The following is a 13213-nucleotide window of genomic DNA, read 5'->3' on the forward strand; positions in this document are numbered from 1 at the left end:
CCTTTTAAAAAAAAAAGAAAAGAAAAAGAAAAAAGAAAAACTCTACAAATGACTAAAAGCCATGGAGGTCTGGAAAGGTGTGTGCCCACTGCCATGGGGGAGTAAAAATTACAATAACCTAAAAACAGATGTCTTTTTCCATCTTACCCAAGATTTTGAATATCACTGATGATATCTGACCAGATGTGAACATGTAAGTCTATGCTCCCACTAGAACCACATACAGTCAATTCTTATTATTCATGGCAGTGTGTTCTCTAAGTTGCCACAAACAATAAATGAGCAAACACTGAAGCATTGCACCCAGGGGAAATATAGGGTTAGGTTCCTGGGACCCTCTGGTCACAACTAGTGGTCAATCAATCAACACATAACCTTGTTTTATGTGTGTTTCTGTTTATTAAGATGCCTTATCTAATATATATTGTTGATTCATTAACATTGAACTCAGGGGCAACAACACTACAATTCATGACTGAAGGAAGCTTATCTAACACATGTATTTTCTCCATAAGGCACATCACAGACTTCTTCCGCTTAGGAATGCCAGACAGCACGTCAGCACTATGCTTTGGGGAACATTTTAAATAGTATAATCACCACCAACAAAAAAAAGGGCACAATAATGTGAAAAACTTGGCACTAAATAGACCATGAAAAGAACACTTTGTTTAAAGTATGAGAGCTGAAACAAAAAGGCAGAGTGTTGCTTTGGTTTGGCCTAAGCTGGGAACATACATACACGCTGAGCAACTCAAATTTTTTCCCTCCTCTGCTTATGTCTGTGAATGACTGTGAAAGTGCCGTTGAGTTTCGATTGGGGGGTTACAAATAAATTTTAGTAAGTAGGCCAATTCACAAATATGGAATTTGCAAATAGAGGAACAACTGTATACTTCGTTCACAGAAATATTCCTGCGTACCATGAAACTGCTTTTGAACACTGTTATTACACGCCATCCTTTCGAATTTATCTGTCGTGAATCTGTGGGGAGCAATATAAATTGCAAAGAGAAAACAATCTTCAGTTTTGAGAAAATTAATTTGGGGCTAAACTTTAATGTGCTAAGAACGATCTGTAGTGATTTCTACAACAATCTATAAGGGAGGTAAATGTTTCTTTAAAATTTCTTGTTCATTCATTAGCAGAGCAGCTTAATAAAAATTACAACCCAACAGCTTTCCATCTAGATGCTCTCCACTTCCCCTCAAATTTTCATTCAATAGATGTTGCTTTGTTTTTAAACACAGCTGCAAACAGAATATGCATATTAGTTAACATTTCTTCTAAACTTCTATATGTAATATTCACGTGTATCATTTCAAATGAGTGCACAATATTCCACTGAGCTGTCGGACGTTTTTTTTTTTTTATAATGTGAGTTGTTTTTTTGTTTTTTTAATTTTTATTTATTTATTTATTTATTTATTTTTGGCTGTGTTGGGTCTTTGTTTCTGTGTGAGGGCTTTCTCCAGTTGCGGCAAGTGGGGGCCACTCTTCATCGTGGTGCGCGGGCCTCTCACTGTTGCGGCCTCTCTTGTTGCGGAGCACAGGCTCCAGACGCGCAGGCTCAGTAGTTGTGGCTCACGGGCCTAGTTGCTCCGCGGCATGTGGGATCTTCCCAGACCAGGACTCGAACCCGTGTCCCCTGCATCGGCAGGCAGATTCTCAACCACTGCGCCACCAAGGAAGCCCTGTCGGACGTTTTGATTGCTTCCAAGTTTTGCTATTTTAAACAGCTCTACAATAAACATTTTTAAAGAAAAGTTTTCATTTTTTAAAAAACATTGTTTTCTGAGGATAGCTCCCTAAAATGGGTGAAGAAAGTGAGCATCCCTGATTACTAGTAACTATAAATGAACTAAGTCCTTTCAGAAAGTGGTGACAAGCTTTCCTGTTTCCCCAGTGGTTCTTCCATATTGGTTTTATTCCTTTAATTTGCTAAATTAATTGCTGTGAAATTGTATCTCATGATTGTTTTAGTTTGTATTTACTTAATCACTGGTGAGGATGAAAAGCTTTTTCATATACCGATTCAGTTATTCACTTAGTCAATTAACATTTATCAAGTCCCTACCAGACACAAGGCTTATGTCAGATACTATCCCTGCCCTTGGGGAACCTCCCCTCTGCCTGTCTTTACTTTTATACAAACTTCCTATTAAAATTCAGCCATCTGACTATTGGAGGCTGTGTCATCTTTTAAGCTTTGAATAAACACTTTACTTATTTAAATTCAGACAATAAATCTTTACCTATTATAATGCCAATATCCTCTCAATTAATTTTTTCCTTAGTTTTGATGGTTGAGTTGAATAATTTTAATTTTTAAATAGCCAGAAATGAGTCATATTCAAAATATTTAACAACTGGCAAGATAAAAATATTAATACATAACATAATAACTCAAAAATATTTAACCAAAACATATTTAACATTCCTTTTAGTTGCTGAATTAACTATATCCTAAAATATTCATAAATGATATGCTATAGAGAAAATGATTCACCAAAATAGTCTAGAAATTTCCAAATCAATTGTTGAGTTTTACAAATTGTTGTGGTGATCTTAAGTTGATGTAGCTGTCACCTAGATAAGTGATGCCCCTTTTCAAACCATAGAAGAACCACATCAATGACTTCACCACGATATTGACAGTCACGCAACCTCTGGTATCTTTGTTGCAGCTGAACATACTGCAGGCCCGTCACAACAGGCATAGACCAGGATGCCAATGCCTCCCACAGGGCCTGTGCCAGCTCTGCCACCCCTGCAACTCTAGGCAGCCCTGGCCCAGAGGGAGGACAGCGTGCACACCTCCACTATTGCCTTCCAGACCACTCAGTGGCTTCTGGAGCCACCAGCCTCTAGCTGGCACTCCTCCCAGGTCCATTACCACCTCCATGGCCACTGGTGGGTGACATCATTAGATACCTTATAATCTCAATCAAGAGATAATTTCTCTTTACTGATATGAAAACATTATAGTATTTTTAACACTCAATGCAGCTCTACCACAATGTACCAGCTGATGGTTAGCCCTGGCTACCCCATAAGAAATGTTTTACATGAAATTATTATTCAGAAATATAATTCCTGCAGATCTGACACCTGCTTAGATAACAGATCCTAAACGCTCCCAAATACTCTAGACGGTCAACTTGGCAGGATGTAGGAACACATTGGAATCATCCTTAAATGCTCCACATTTGAACTCTGCATGCACTGGCTGACTATCTAACCCAAATGAACGAAACCCAAAGTCAGCTGACAAGAGCATTTAAATGCCAGGAGGTACATTTACACCATCACTTTTATTCAACTGTGAATACTGAGTTCCTCTTTCTGGCATTCAGACAACCAATAGGTCCAAATCTCTTTAAGGCCAAGTCCCTCTGGCTGGGAAGAACTTAGAACAGTGAAAGTTAAGTGACTGAGAAGTTTCTCTCTGTTATCCCCTAGACGATCTCCACCCTCTTCCAGAGAACCTGGAAAGAAGGAAACAGGATTGCTCTCTGAGACTAAAACTATTAAGTCTGTTAAGAAAAATCTTCTAAAACTCAGAAATAAGGCAGAATGATTACTGTGTACCCTTCAATGTCACACAAGAGCACTGTCTAACAAGCTCATTCAGCTTCATCTGACACTGCAGGAGAAGGACAGTTTTTTGACTCACTATTGATTAGGGCCTGACTCTGTAAAGCTAGACATTCATGTGTAGAAGCTTGATAAATTATAAATGATTTTTTTCTGGTAGACATGCATATTAGTTGATTGAAAAAATAACCCCAAAGATTATTTCTTTATTGCCCTATAGGACATTAACCAGTTTCATATATAACTTGGTAACATTATTTCAGCACTCTTTCTCTCATTGACTATATATACTTCTTTAATCAATTTTTTCATTTGCTATTTCCTTTAATGAGTTAATGAAATCTTTGACATGTGATCACTATGTATTTGGATGAGACTCATGTTTTTAACTTTTTCAAAATTGACTTTGACAATCATAACTTAATGGGTTGCAATGGAGATTTGCAAAGACATCATCAAAGAGACAGAATTACGTACTTCCAGACAGATCTGACTAGACTGACGGCAGTGACTCGACTGAATTAATTTCATCACCTGTCAGTTAGGAAGGGGAAATGCGTGGACCAGCAATGGAAGCTTCGTAAGTAAATGTCCACCCATCTAAGCACTGCCCAAGGGAAAGTGGGCCACTTGGCAGGTACATCCCTATGTCTTCAGTAGGTAACCAGCCTGATGCCACTAACATACAAACCATATATTGAGCTCCCTTCTTTCCATTTTCATGCTCACTGAGTAACCTATTATAGGATGGTTTCTCAGGCAGGGAAATGACTCACTGGTCAGGCCAGCATGAGTAACCCAGCCAGACTGTAGCTTCATTTTTCACTGTAAATTAATAAATTGTCATTGGCATGTGGTTTTAGATTCCAGTTCTTTGTGGAACCTGACAGCGTGTATCTGTGTTGTGACTTCAATCAACTCTGGTTCGTCAACTAGATCGAGTTTCTAGGCCTGCAAGCTGTGGCCTACCCCAGACCACGTGATCCCACCAAGGGAAATGCCAGTTGGTCAGAACTCTGGTGACAGTGCTTCTCAAACTATCTGTGGTTCTGGAGACGTTTTTCGTTCATTTGTTTGTGTTTGATTTCCAGTCCCTGCGGACCAATACTTTTATAAAATGTAATAAAAACACATTACCAGGAAGATGCAATTTTTAAAAAGCCATAGAAAATGAAGGCCCAATGTTTTTTTATCACTAGATTCAATAAAATCCAAATTACTCTTCAATATAAAATTTCCTTTTAAAAGTAGAAAAGTTTCTCAATTTATGTACTTATCTCAGGTCCAGGGATTTGACTTCATTTGGGAATTTGTTAGAAATGCAAATTCTTGGGCCTCATCCCAGATCTGCTGAAGCAAAAACTCTGGGGTGGTGCCCAGCCACCTGTGTTTTAACAAGACCTGAGGTGACTGTGATGCTTGCTCGTTTTTACGAGACTCACTCACCTAGAATGAATACACATCCGAAATCACAAGCCTAAATGGCAAAGCGGCCAGGCAGGGACAAAAATGAAATTTTGACAAGATGAGGATTATAAGGAAATGTAGAGTCTCTGGCAAACTGTAGCCCCGATGTCCCACATAGAAGCATTCAAATCCAGACACACACAGATGCATACATACACACACACACACACACACACACACACAATGGAATATTGACACCCGCCCTGGTCAAACAAAACTTCTACTGGTAAGTGTCAGACCCCTGTCTATTACCTTTTCTACATGTGGATTTATAGTAATCTCAGCCTTGATAAAATGATGAGTTGCTTTTTCCCAATAACTGTTTACACTCAGAGTATTCGATAGTAAATCCTACATATACGAAGCCTTGTTCCTGAGGTCTTTTCTGTCTTAATAATCTACGTTTCCATTTTTAATTCTGTATCACACCATTTTGAATTGTGAGACATTATAATACGTTTTAAATCATCCTTGACTATTTTTCTTTGATAGTTTGAAAATTAATTCTCACCCATTAGTTTTAAAATAATTTTGTTACAGTCCATAATGTGTCCTGTCAATATTTCAACTGCAAGTGTTAACTTGGTTAACTATTAGTTAAGTATTAGTTCACTTGGTGATGGGTTAGAAAAAAACAGCCTTTGGGTTCCCATTCCAGCTCTGCTGCTCAGTAACTCTGCGGCTTTAGGCAAGATACTGAGCCTTAGCCTATGAAATGGTAACAGCAATGCCTCCCTCAAAGTCTGCTATAAGAAATTAATAAAATGACATATGCAAATCACCTGCCAATTTGCAGATGCTCCAGAATGTCACGGCCTTTTCCCTTCTTCTTATTCTCAAATATGGTAGCCCCCTTCTCTTTCCTATCCGATTAACAGTTTTCTTTATTCCACAGAAGAGAGAAACAAAGAATAAAACAATCCTGAAAGTGACAGATTTCTCCCTTTGTATTGCCTGTCTATGACCTAATTATTTTATACATAGTATTTTTACTACAAATATTTTTGGGTGAGTTGTACTATGGTCATAAAATATGACATATAATTGTTAATTTTTTGTTCTTATTGAAAGTTTCTATGTGTTGAGGTAAATAATACATTTTTATAACTCCCCGTATATCTGAGAGAAAAAAATATGTATTTTCCACTGCCAACAAAAATAAAAATAGATAAATTGGATTACATCAAAATTTAAAACTTCTGTGCAGCAAAGGACACAATCAACAGAGTAAACAGGCAACACCTAAAATGGAAGAAGACATTTGTAAATCATATAAGGGGTTAATATCCAGAATCCATAAAGAACTCCTATAACTCAATAATAACTAACAACTCAACTAAGAAATGGGCAAATGACTTAATATACCTTTCTCCAAAGAAGATATAGAAATGGTCAACAAGTACATGAAAGGATGCTCAGTGTCACTAATATTTGCTTTTGCTTGTGTACTTTTACTGAGAATATAAAATGGTACAGCCGCTGTGGAAAACAGTATGGCTGTTTCACAAAAAATTAAAAATAGAACTACCATATTATCCAGCAATCCCACTTCTAAGTACATACCCAAAAGAACTGAAAGTAGAGTCTTGTAGAGATATTTGTACACCCATGCTGATATCAGCTTTATTTACAATAGCCAAGAGGTGGAAGCAAACCAAGTGTCCGTCAGTATATGAATGGATAAACAAATTGTGATACACACACACACACACACACACACACAATGGAATATTATTCAGACTTAAAAAGAAATTCTGACATGCTACAACATGGATAAACTTTGAGGACGTTATGCTAAGTGAAATAAGGCAGTCACAAAAAGACAAATACTGTATATAAATACACTGTATATAAATTCTTATATGAGGTACCTAGGATAGTGAAGTTCATAGAGAAAGAAAGTAGAATGGTGGTTTCCAGGGGCTGGGGGCAGGGAGGCATGGAACATTACTGTTTAATGGGTACAGAGCTTCAGTTTTGCAAGATGAAAAGAGTTCTGGAGGTGGATGGTGGTGATGATTGCACAATGAGAATGTGCTTAATATCACTGAACTGTACATTTAAAAATGGTTAAGATGATAAATTTTATGTTATGTGTATTTTACCACAATTTCAAAACAAGAAACCTCAAAAAAACCCCAAGATGTGTATTTTCCTTTCTCTACCCTTAATTTTGTCATAAATCATAATAATTCTGCCTTGCTGTTGGTACCATTCTTGCTTTAGTTCCAGCTGAGGCCTGGGCTGATCATGGCCCGAGTCCCAGGGAAGGGGCTGGTTCAGAGCCTGTGGGTTCAGCCAGAGGATGGCTGGACCTTGGCTGAGGCAAGGCCAAGCAAGAGCTGATGGGCAGAAACGTGCTGGGAGAGGGAAAAACAGTGAGTTCCCCCCAAAGAGCCTAGAAGCAAACTCTTATTTGTCAGCCAGGTGTCAGGGTCAGAAGTATGCTACAAGACAGAGGAAAGTCTCATAAACAACCTAGTCCTTGAAGATCAATTCTAGAGTAGAGACAGGTTTCCAAAAAGCTGACAAGGCACTGACAGAGATGGAGATTTTATCACAGCTACCCTTCCTCCTCTTTCTTTTCCATCTTTCCTCACAGCTGCTGAAGAATCTTAAGGTCTTTCTTAATTAGCAGTCTGGATCACCCTACCTATTTTATTTTCACCAAATCCTCATGACATTGCGGCTAGAACCTAGAAGGCAGAGTTGACAATGTCTAAGGGCTATAGAGGACTACCAAAGAAGGTAGGAGGAGGGTCCTCAAAAAATTAAAAATAGAAGTAATATGATCAAGCAATTCCACTTGTGGATATTTACCTGAAGGAAACAAAATACCAACTTGAAAAGATATCTGCACCCCCATGGTCACAGCAGCATTACTTACAATAGCAAAGACATGCAAACAACCTAAATGACCATCAATGAAGAGATAAAGAAAATGTGATACACACACACACACAAGCACGTGTATACAATGGAATATTACTCAGCCATAAAGAAGGAAATCTTGCTATTTATGCCATCATGAATGGACCCCAAGGGCATAAGTGAAATAAGTCAGACAGAGAGGACAAATACCATACGCTCTGGCTTATATGTAGAATCTTAAAACAAAACAACCCCCCACCACCACCAAATTCATAGATGGAACAGACTGGTGATTGCCAGAGGCAGTGGGGTGGGGGGACACTATGTGAAATGGGTGAAAATGGTCAAAAGGTACAAACTTCCAGTTATAGGATAAATAAGTCCTGGGGATGTAATGTATAGCATGGTGACTACAGTTAACAATACTGCATTGTGTATTTGACAGTTTCTCTTTTTTATAAATAAATAAATAAATTGATTAACTTATTTATTTATTCATTTTTGGCTGCGTTGGGTCTTTGCCACTGCACGCGGGCTTTCTCTAGTTGCAGCGAGTGGGGGCTAATCTTCGTTGCGGTGCACGGGCTTCTTATTGTGGTGGCTTCTCTTGCTGTGGAGCACGGGCTCTAGGCGCACGGGCTTCAGTAGTTGTGGCACGTGGGCACAGTAGTTGTGGCTCGTGGGCTCTAGAGCGCAGGCTCAGTCATTGTGGCGCACGGGCTTAGTTGCTCCGCAGCATGTGGGATCCTCCTGGACCAGGGCTTGAAACCGTGTCCCCTGCATTGGCAGGCAGATTCCTGCACCACCAGGGAAGTCTCTATTTGACATTGCTAAAGAGTAGATCTTAAAAGTTCTCATCCCAAGAAAAACAAATTTGTAACTGTGTGGTGATGGATGTAAACTAGACTTATCATGGTGACAATTTTGCAATATATACACATATTGAATCATTATGTTGTATGTTGTACACGCGAAACTAGTGTGTTATATATTAATTATATCTCAATTTAAATAAAAAGAAAAGAAAGCAAGGGACAGTGACCTGGCCCTAGCGACACTTGTCTGGGAAGTGCTTCCCTGTGGTGGCAGGGACTGCAAAGTTACAGAGCTGAAGGACTCTGCAATGAAATGAACATTTGTATTCAATGCACCTCTTACCATTTTTTGGTTGTTGTTATTTTTAATTCATACAAAGAACTTTCCCTGGTCCTTTGTGGCTATTTTGTTTGTTCCATTGGGCTTTTGTTAGAGCTATTATTTTCACAGTTTTTTCTTTCTTTCTTTCTTTCTTTGTTTTTTGGCCACGCCACGCAGCATATGGGATCTTAGTTCCCTGAGCAGGGATTGAACCCATGTCCCCTGCAGTGGAAGCACAGAGTCCTAACCACTGGACTGCCGGGGTAGTCCCCTCTTTCTTTTTTTAGTGAGTGATCTTTTCAGCTTTGTTTCATGTTACTTTCTTGTATTTTTCACTTTTATTAAACAGGAATGAGGAAGCAAGGAAAGAACTCTGAGGACAATCCCTATTCCTGGCCAGGTCTGTGGTGTTCCTTCCTATACTTACCCCAACACACATCTACATCAGACCCAGAAAAACCTAAATGCAGGGGCACTTTCTACCCTTAAAATTGTTCATGCAAGTCATTCAAAAGAACCACTAAGAAAGAAAGAAATTCTCTGTCCTTTCCTGTATAATTTAAATATTTCACAATCATTTGTAAGCAATAATATTAGCCTCAAAGGTTGGAATAATACCACTCCAAATTTTTCAGAATTTGAGATGTATAAACGAGAATCTGTGGTCTCTAACATAGGTAACCACAGTTCGGAGACAATTCACTTGAGAAACCAGGGCCTTGGAGGGAAAATAAAATAAATGGAAAACAATACCCTGAGAGCAAGAACCTTCTAGAGAACATTCAGAGTGTTAAATCCACAGTCAAAGGATTGAGCCCCTTTCATACTGACCTGCCTCCCAACAACCTCATTTCAAGGCAGGACTTGGAAAGACTATTACTATTATGCAGATATTTCCCATGGTCTTCCTTTAAAACATTATTCCTTCAATACATTGTAGGACATGCAGCTGTTATAACCCTATGGGACCCTGGCCTCAAACATGGCAGGGCCAAGGACATGTTCTGTCTACCTGGTCCCAGTCAGCTCCATCTAGCCTTTCACCAAAGGAGTCCCCTGCCCTCCCAAAACCAGATAAGATGAGCAGGGCCCCAAACTATTTGGTAATCTCTTCAGGGAAATACAGACCATATTACAGACAGGCTTCTGTCCCTGGAAAGCAAATTTGATCACTGATTCCCCCACCCAATAAATTTTTCATCAAACTTCTCAATCCATCTCTCTTTCTTGAAGTGACCACTAGAGTTCTGATTCAATTGCAAACTTGGTTCCATCTGTATAACCTGCTCAACTGATACCTCTCAATTCTAACATTATCCTTTTTACATCACAGCTTCATGCTCACAACTCTCTCTGGAGTTGTGAGTGACATAACCCTGCCACATCTATCCTCATTCTTGTTAGCTACAGGAGCCATCAGCTGCATGACCTCAGGAAGTCTCTTTCCTCCCCAAGACAATCAAGCCAAGGAAACTTACACATTCCCTAACTATAAGTGAATGAATGGTTTGACTCAACTATATCCACTCCAGATAAGGCCGGATTGTCCAACTCTACTCAGTGTTAGTAAACCAGGAGGTATACAACACTTACTCCCAAATTTCAAAAGGCCAAAGCTTTTCCCTGGCCCTGAGAGCTCCTGGAATATACCCTATGATGTCAACCTTCACTCTTGGAATGATGCCCCCCCAAGGAGAAACCTCGCTCTAATACCGCCACTTGTACATTTTATCATTATTCGCTTGTTCCGTTTGTTTCTAACGGTTTCCCCCTTTATCCATTTTGTTGTGATATTCTCAGATATTATTATTCTCCCTTTCCTTATAATTTGTTTCATTAATGTATCATAGTCCTGACTTGTATTTTAATATATGACCTTTTGTTTTAAGTACATCTGTTTTATGTGGCATAATTAAATTTACATCTGTTATGATTGTTATATTTGGACCATCAGCTATCATTCTTTATTTCATCTTATTTTTGCTATTATTTATGCTTAATATATGCCATTGGTATTAATTAAACACTGTATATATACTCCTTTCTCCTTTCTTTTGAAATATGTTTGGAAGAAAACATTGAGTAAAACTATTTTCACTTAAATCAACACACACACAACCATGACAACAATCAACAAATTCATTTTTCTGTTGTTTTCTAGTTATAGCCATGATAATAAACATCATATCCTTAGGCTTTTTCTTTTTTTATATGAGTAAAAAAAAAAATATGAGTTATTGGCTTCAGCTCTTCCCTATCTTATCTCATTCTTAGTTTTTGGACTGTTACTCTGAAACTTCTACTTTTCTTGGGGGTTCAGAAAGACATAAATTCAAATTCCAGCTCTATTACTTACCAAAGCGAGTTCCTTAACTTCTCTGAGACTGTTTTTTCATCTGAAACCAGGGGATCATACCACTAGGAATTTTTGAAGATTAAATGAAACAATGTATAGTAAAGAACTTGATACACAGCAGTTGCTCCCTAAATATTAGTTCCTTTCCTCTCTTCCTTTTACACTTTAGATCACAATCCCATTCTGAAATAGGATGATATGGTCAGAAGCATTGATCCCTCCTAGTTGATGTTTTTAGTCTCATATCTTGAGTTAAGGCAGCCACAATATGAAGAATTCTTGTTTTGGATCCAAAGTGTCAGTGACATTTTGGGGTTGGTGGGATATGTGAAAATCTGTCTTTAAGCTTTCCCAAATGAATGACATCTTGCCTGAATCATTTTTTTTCTTAAAAAGAGCTACAGATGTTGTTTCATTTCCTTGGGGAGTTCATGGTCTCAATTGTGGCTACATCTGAAATCATTATTTGAATATTATCTGGACTTTCTTTCCAGATGTTTTAAAATTTCTTCCTCACTAAAGACTGAAGATGTTATAAGTAGTAAATGTCTTGATATCTTTCTCTGGGTGTTCATTTCCATTTATAGGCCAAGTCTTTAATCAATTCTGAAAGCACTTTTACCTTAAATTGTTGATTCTTCAAAATTTGTTTCTTTTCTTGGCTCAAGTACTTACTCTATTATTTTTAAGTTAAAATACTATGCTCAGTTTTCTAGAAATGAGTCATTTTGATCCACCACTATTTATACACGTTTACTTAAGCCATCTAATTTTGGATTTCATTCAGTAGTTAATAAGCATACTACCCTAATTAACTATTTAGCAATTATCGATGTAAACTCTTCACTACTAGAAATGTCCTTATTTATGGTATTGCAATTTCACTGCATGGCTTTTGCTTCATGGCCTTATATCTTCTTTCTTATCATTTAGAGTATATTTGAGTCATCTTTTTTTCTTTTACAAATTTTTTTTTTAATTTACTTATTAATTTGTTTTTGGCTGTGTTGGGCCTTTGTTGCTGCGCGTGGGCTTTCTCTAGATGCGGTGAGTGGGGGCTACTCTTCATTGCAGTGCGCGGGCTTCTCAATGTTGTGGCTTCTCTTGCTGTGGAGCACGGGCTCTAGGCGTGCGAGCTTCAGTAGTTGTGGCACACGGGCTCAGTAGTTGTGCCTCGCGGGCTCTAGAGCGCAGGCTCAGCAGTTGTGTTGCACAGGCTTAGTTGCTCCATGGCATGTGGGCTCTTCCCGGACCAGGGCTCGAACCCATGTCCCCTGCATTGGCAGGTGGATTCTTAACCACTGCGCCACCAAGGAAGTCCCTATTTGAGACATTTTTTGAACTCTGACTGAGACTTTTTGCCTGTTCTGTATCAGACAATTTTAAAGTTTATTGTTCTTTTGTAATTTTGTTCTTTGGAATTGCAACATTTAAAATTTAGTTGGGTTATTTTGAAAATTCTTCTTTGATTTGCTTTTTGATTATTGAGGTTATGCTATTGAAGATGTTTGAGACATTTTCATTGGTATTTTAATGGGTTTAATATGAAGAAGGCTGTCTACACTGCTACTTAGGCTATTGGTTTCCAAGAGGTAAAAATATTTCTACTTGTAAATTCTAGTCTTTAAAAGTAAATATCGGGGCTTCCCTGGTGGCGCAGTGGTTAAGAATCTGCCTGCCAATGCAGGAAACACGGGTTCGAGCCCTGGTCTGGGAAGATCCCACATGCCGCGGAGCGATTAAGCCCGTGAGCCACAACTACTGAGCCTGCGCGTCTGGAGCCT

The 13213-nt window shown here is 38.5% G+C and overlaps 1 protein-coding gene and 2 long non-coding RNA genes across 4 annotated transcripts in view; 2 read left to right on the top strand and 1 right to left on the bottom strand.

The window, feature by feature from the left end:
- Nucleotides 1-13213, bottom strand: part of GNG2 (G protein subunit gamma 2) — a 129459-nt gene that overhangs the window by 77718 nt on the left and 38528 nt on the right. The window lies entirely within an intron of this gene.
- Nucleotides 1-13213, top strand: part of LOC309625419 — a 606027-nt gene that overhangs the window by 37194 nt on the left and 555620 nt on the right. The gene's annotated exons all lie outside the window — the stretch shown is intronic.
- Nucleotides 1354-13213, top strand: part of LOC309625418 — a 28709-nt gene continuing 16849 nt past the window's right edge. The window contains exon 1 of the long non-coding RNA XR_014242514.1: nt 1354-13080. This is a non-coding gene — a long non-coding RNA (uncharacterized lncRNA). The remainder of the gene's footprint in view (nt 13081-13213) is intronic.

Source organism: Balaenoptera borealis (genome assembly GCF_965194805.1).
Source record: "Balaenoptera borealis genome assembly, chromosome: 3".
Lineage (NCBI taxonomy): Eukaryota > Metazoa > Chordata > Mammalia > Artiodactyla > Balaenopteridae > Balaenoptera > Balaenoptera borealis.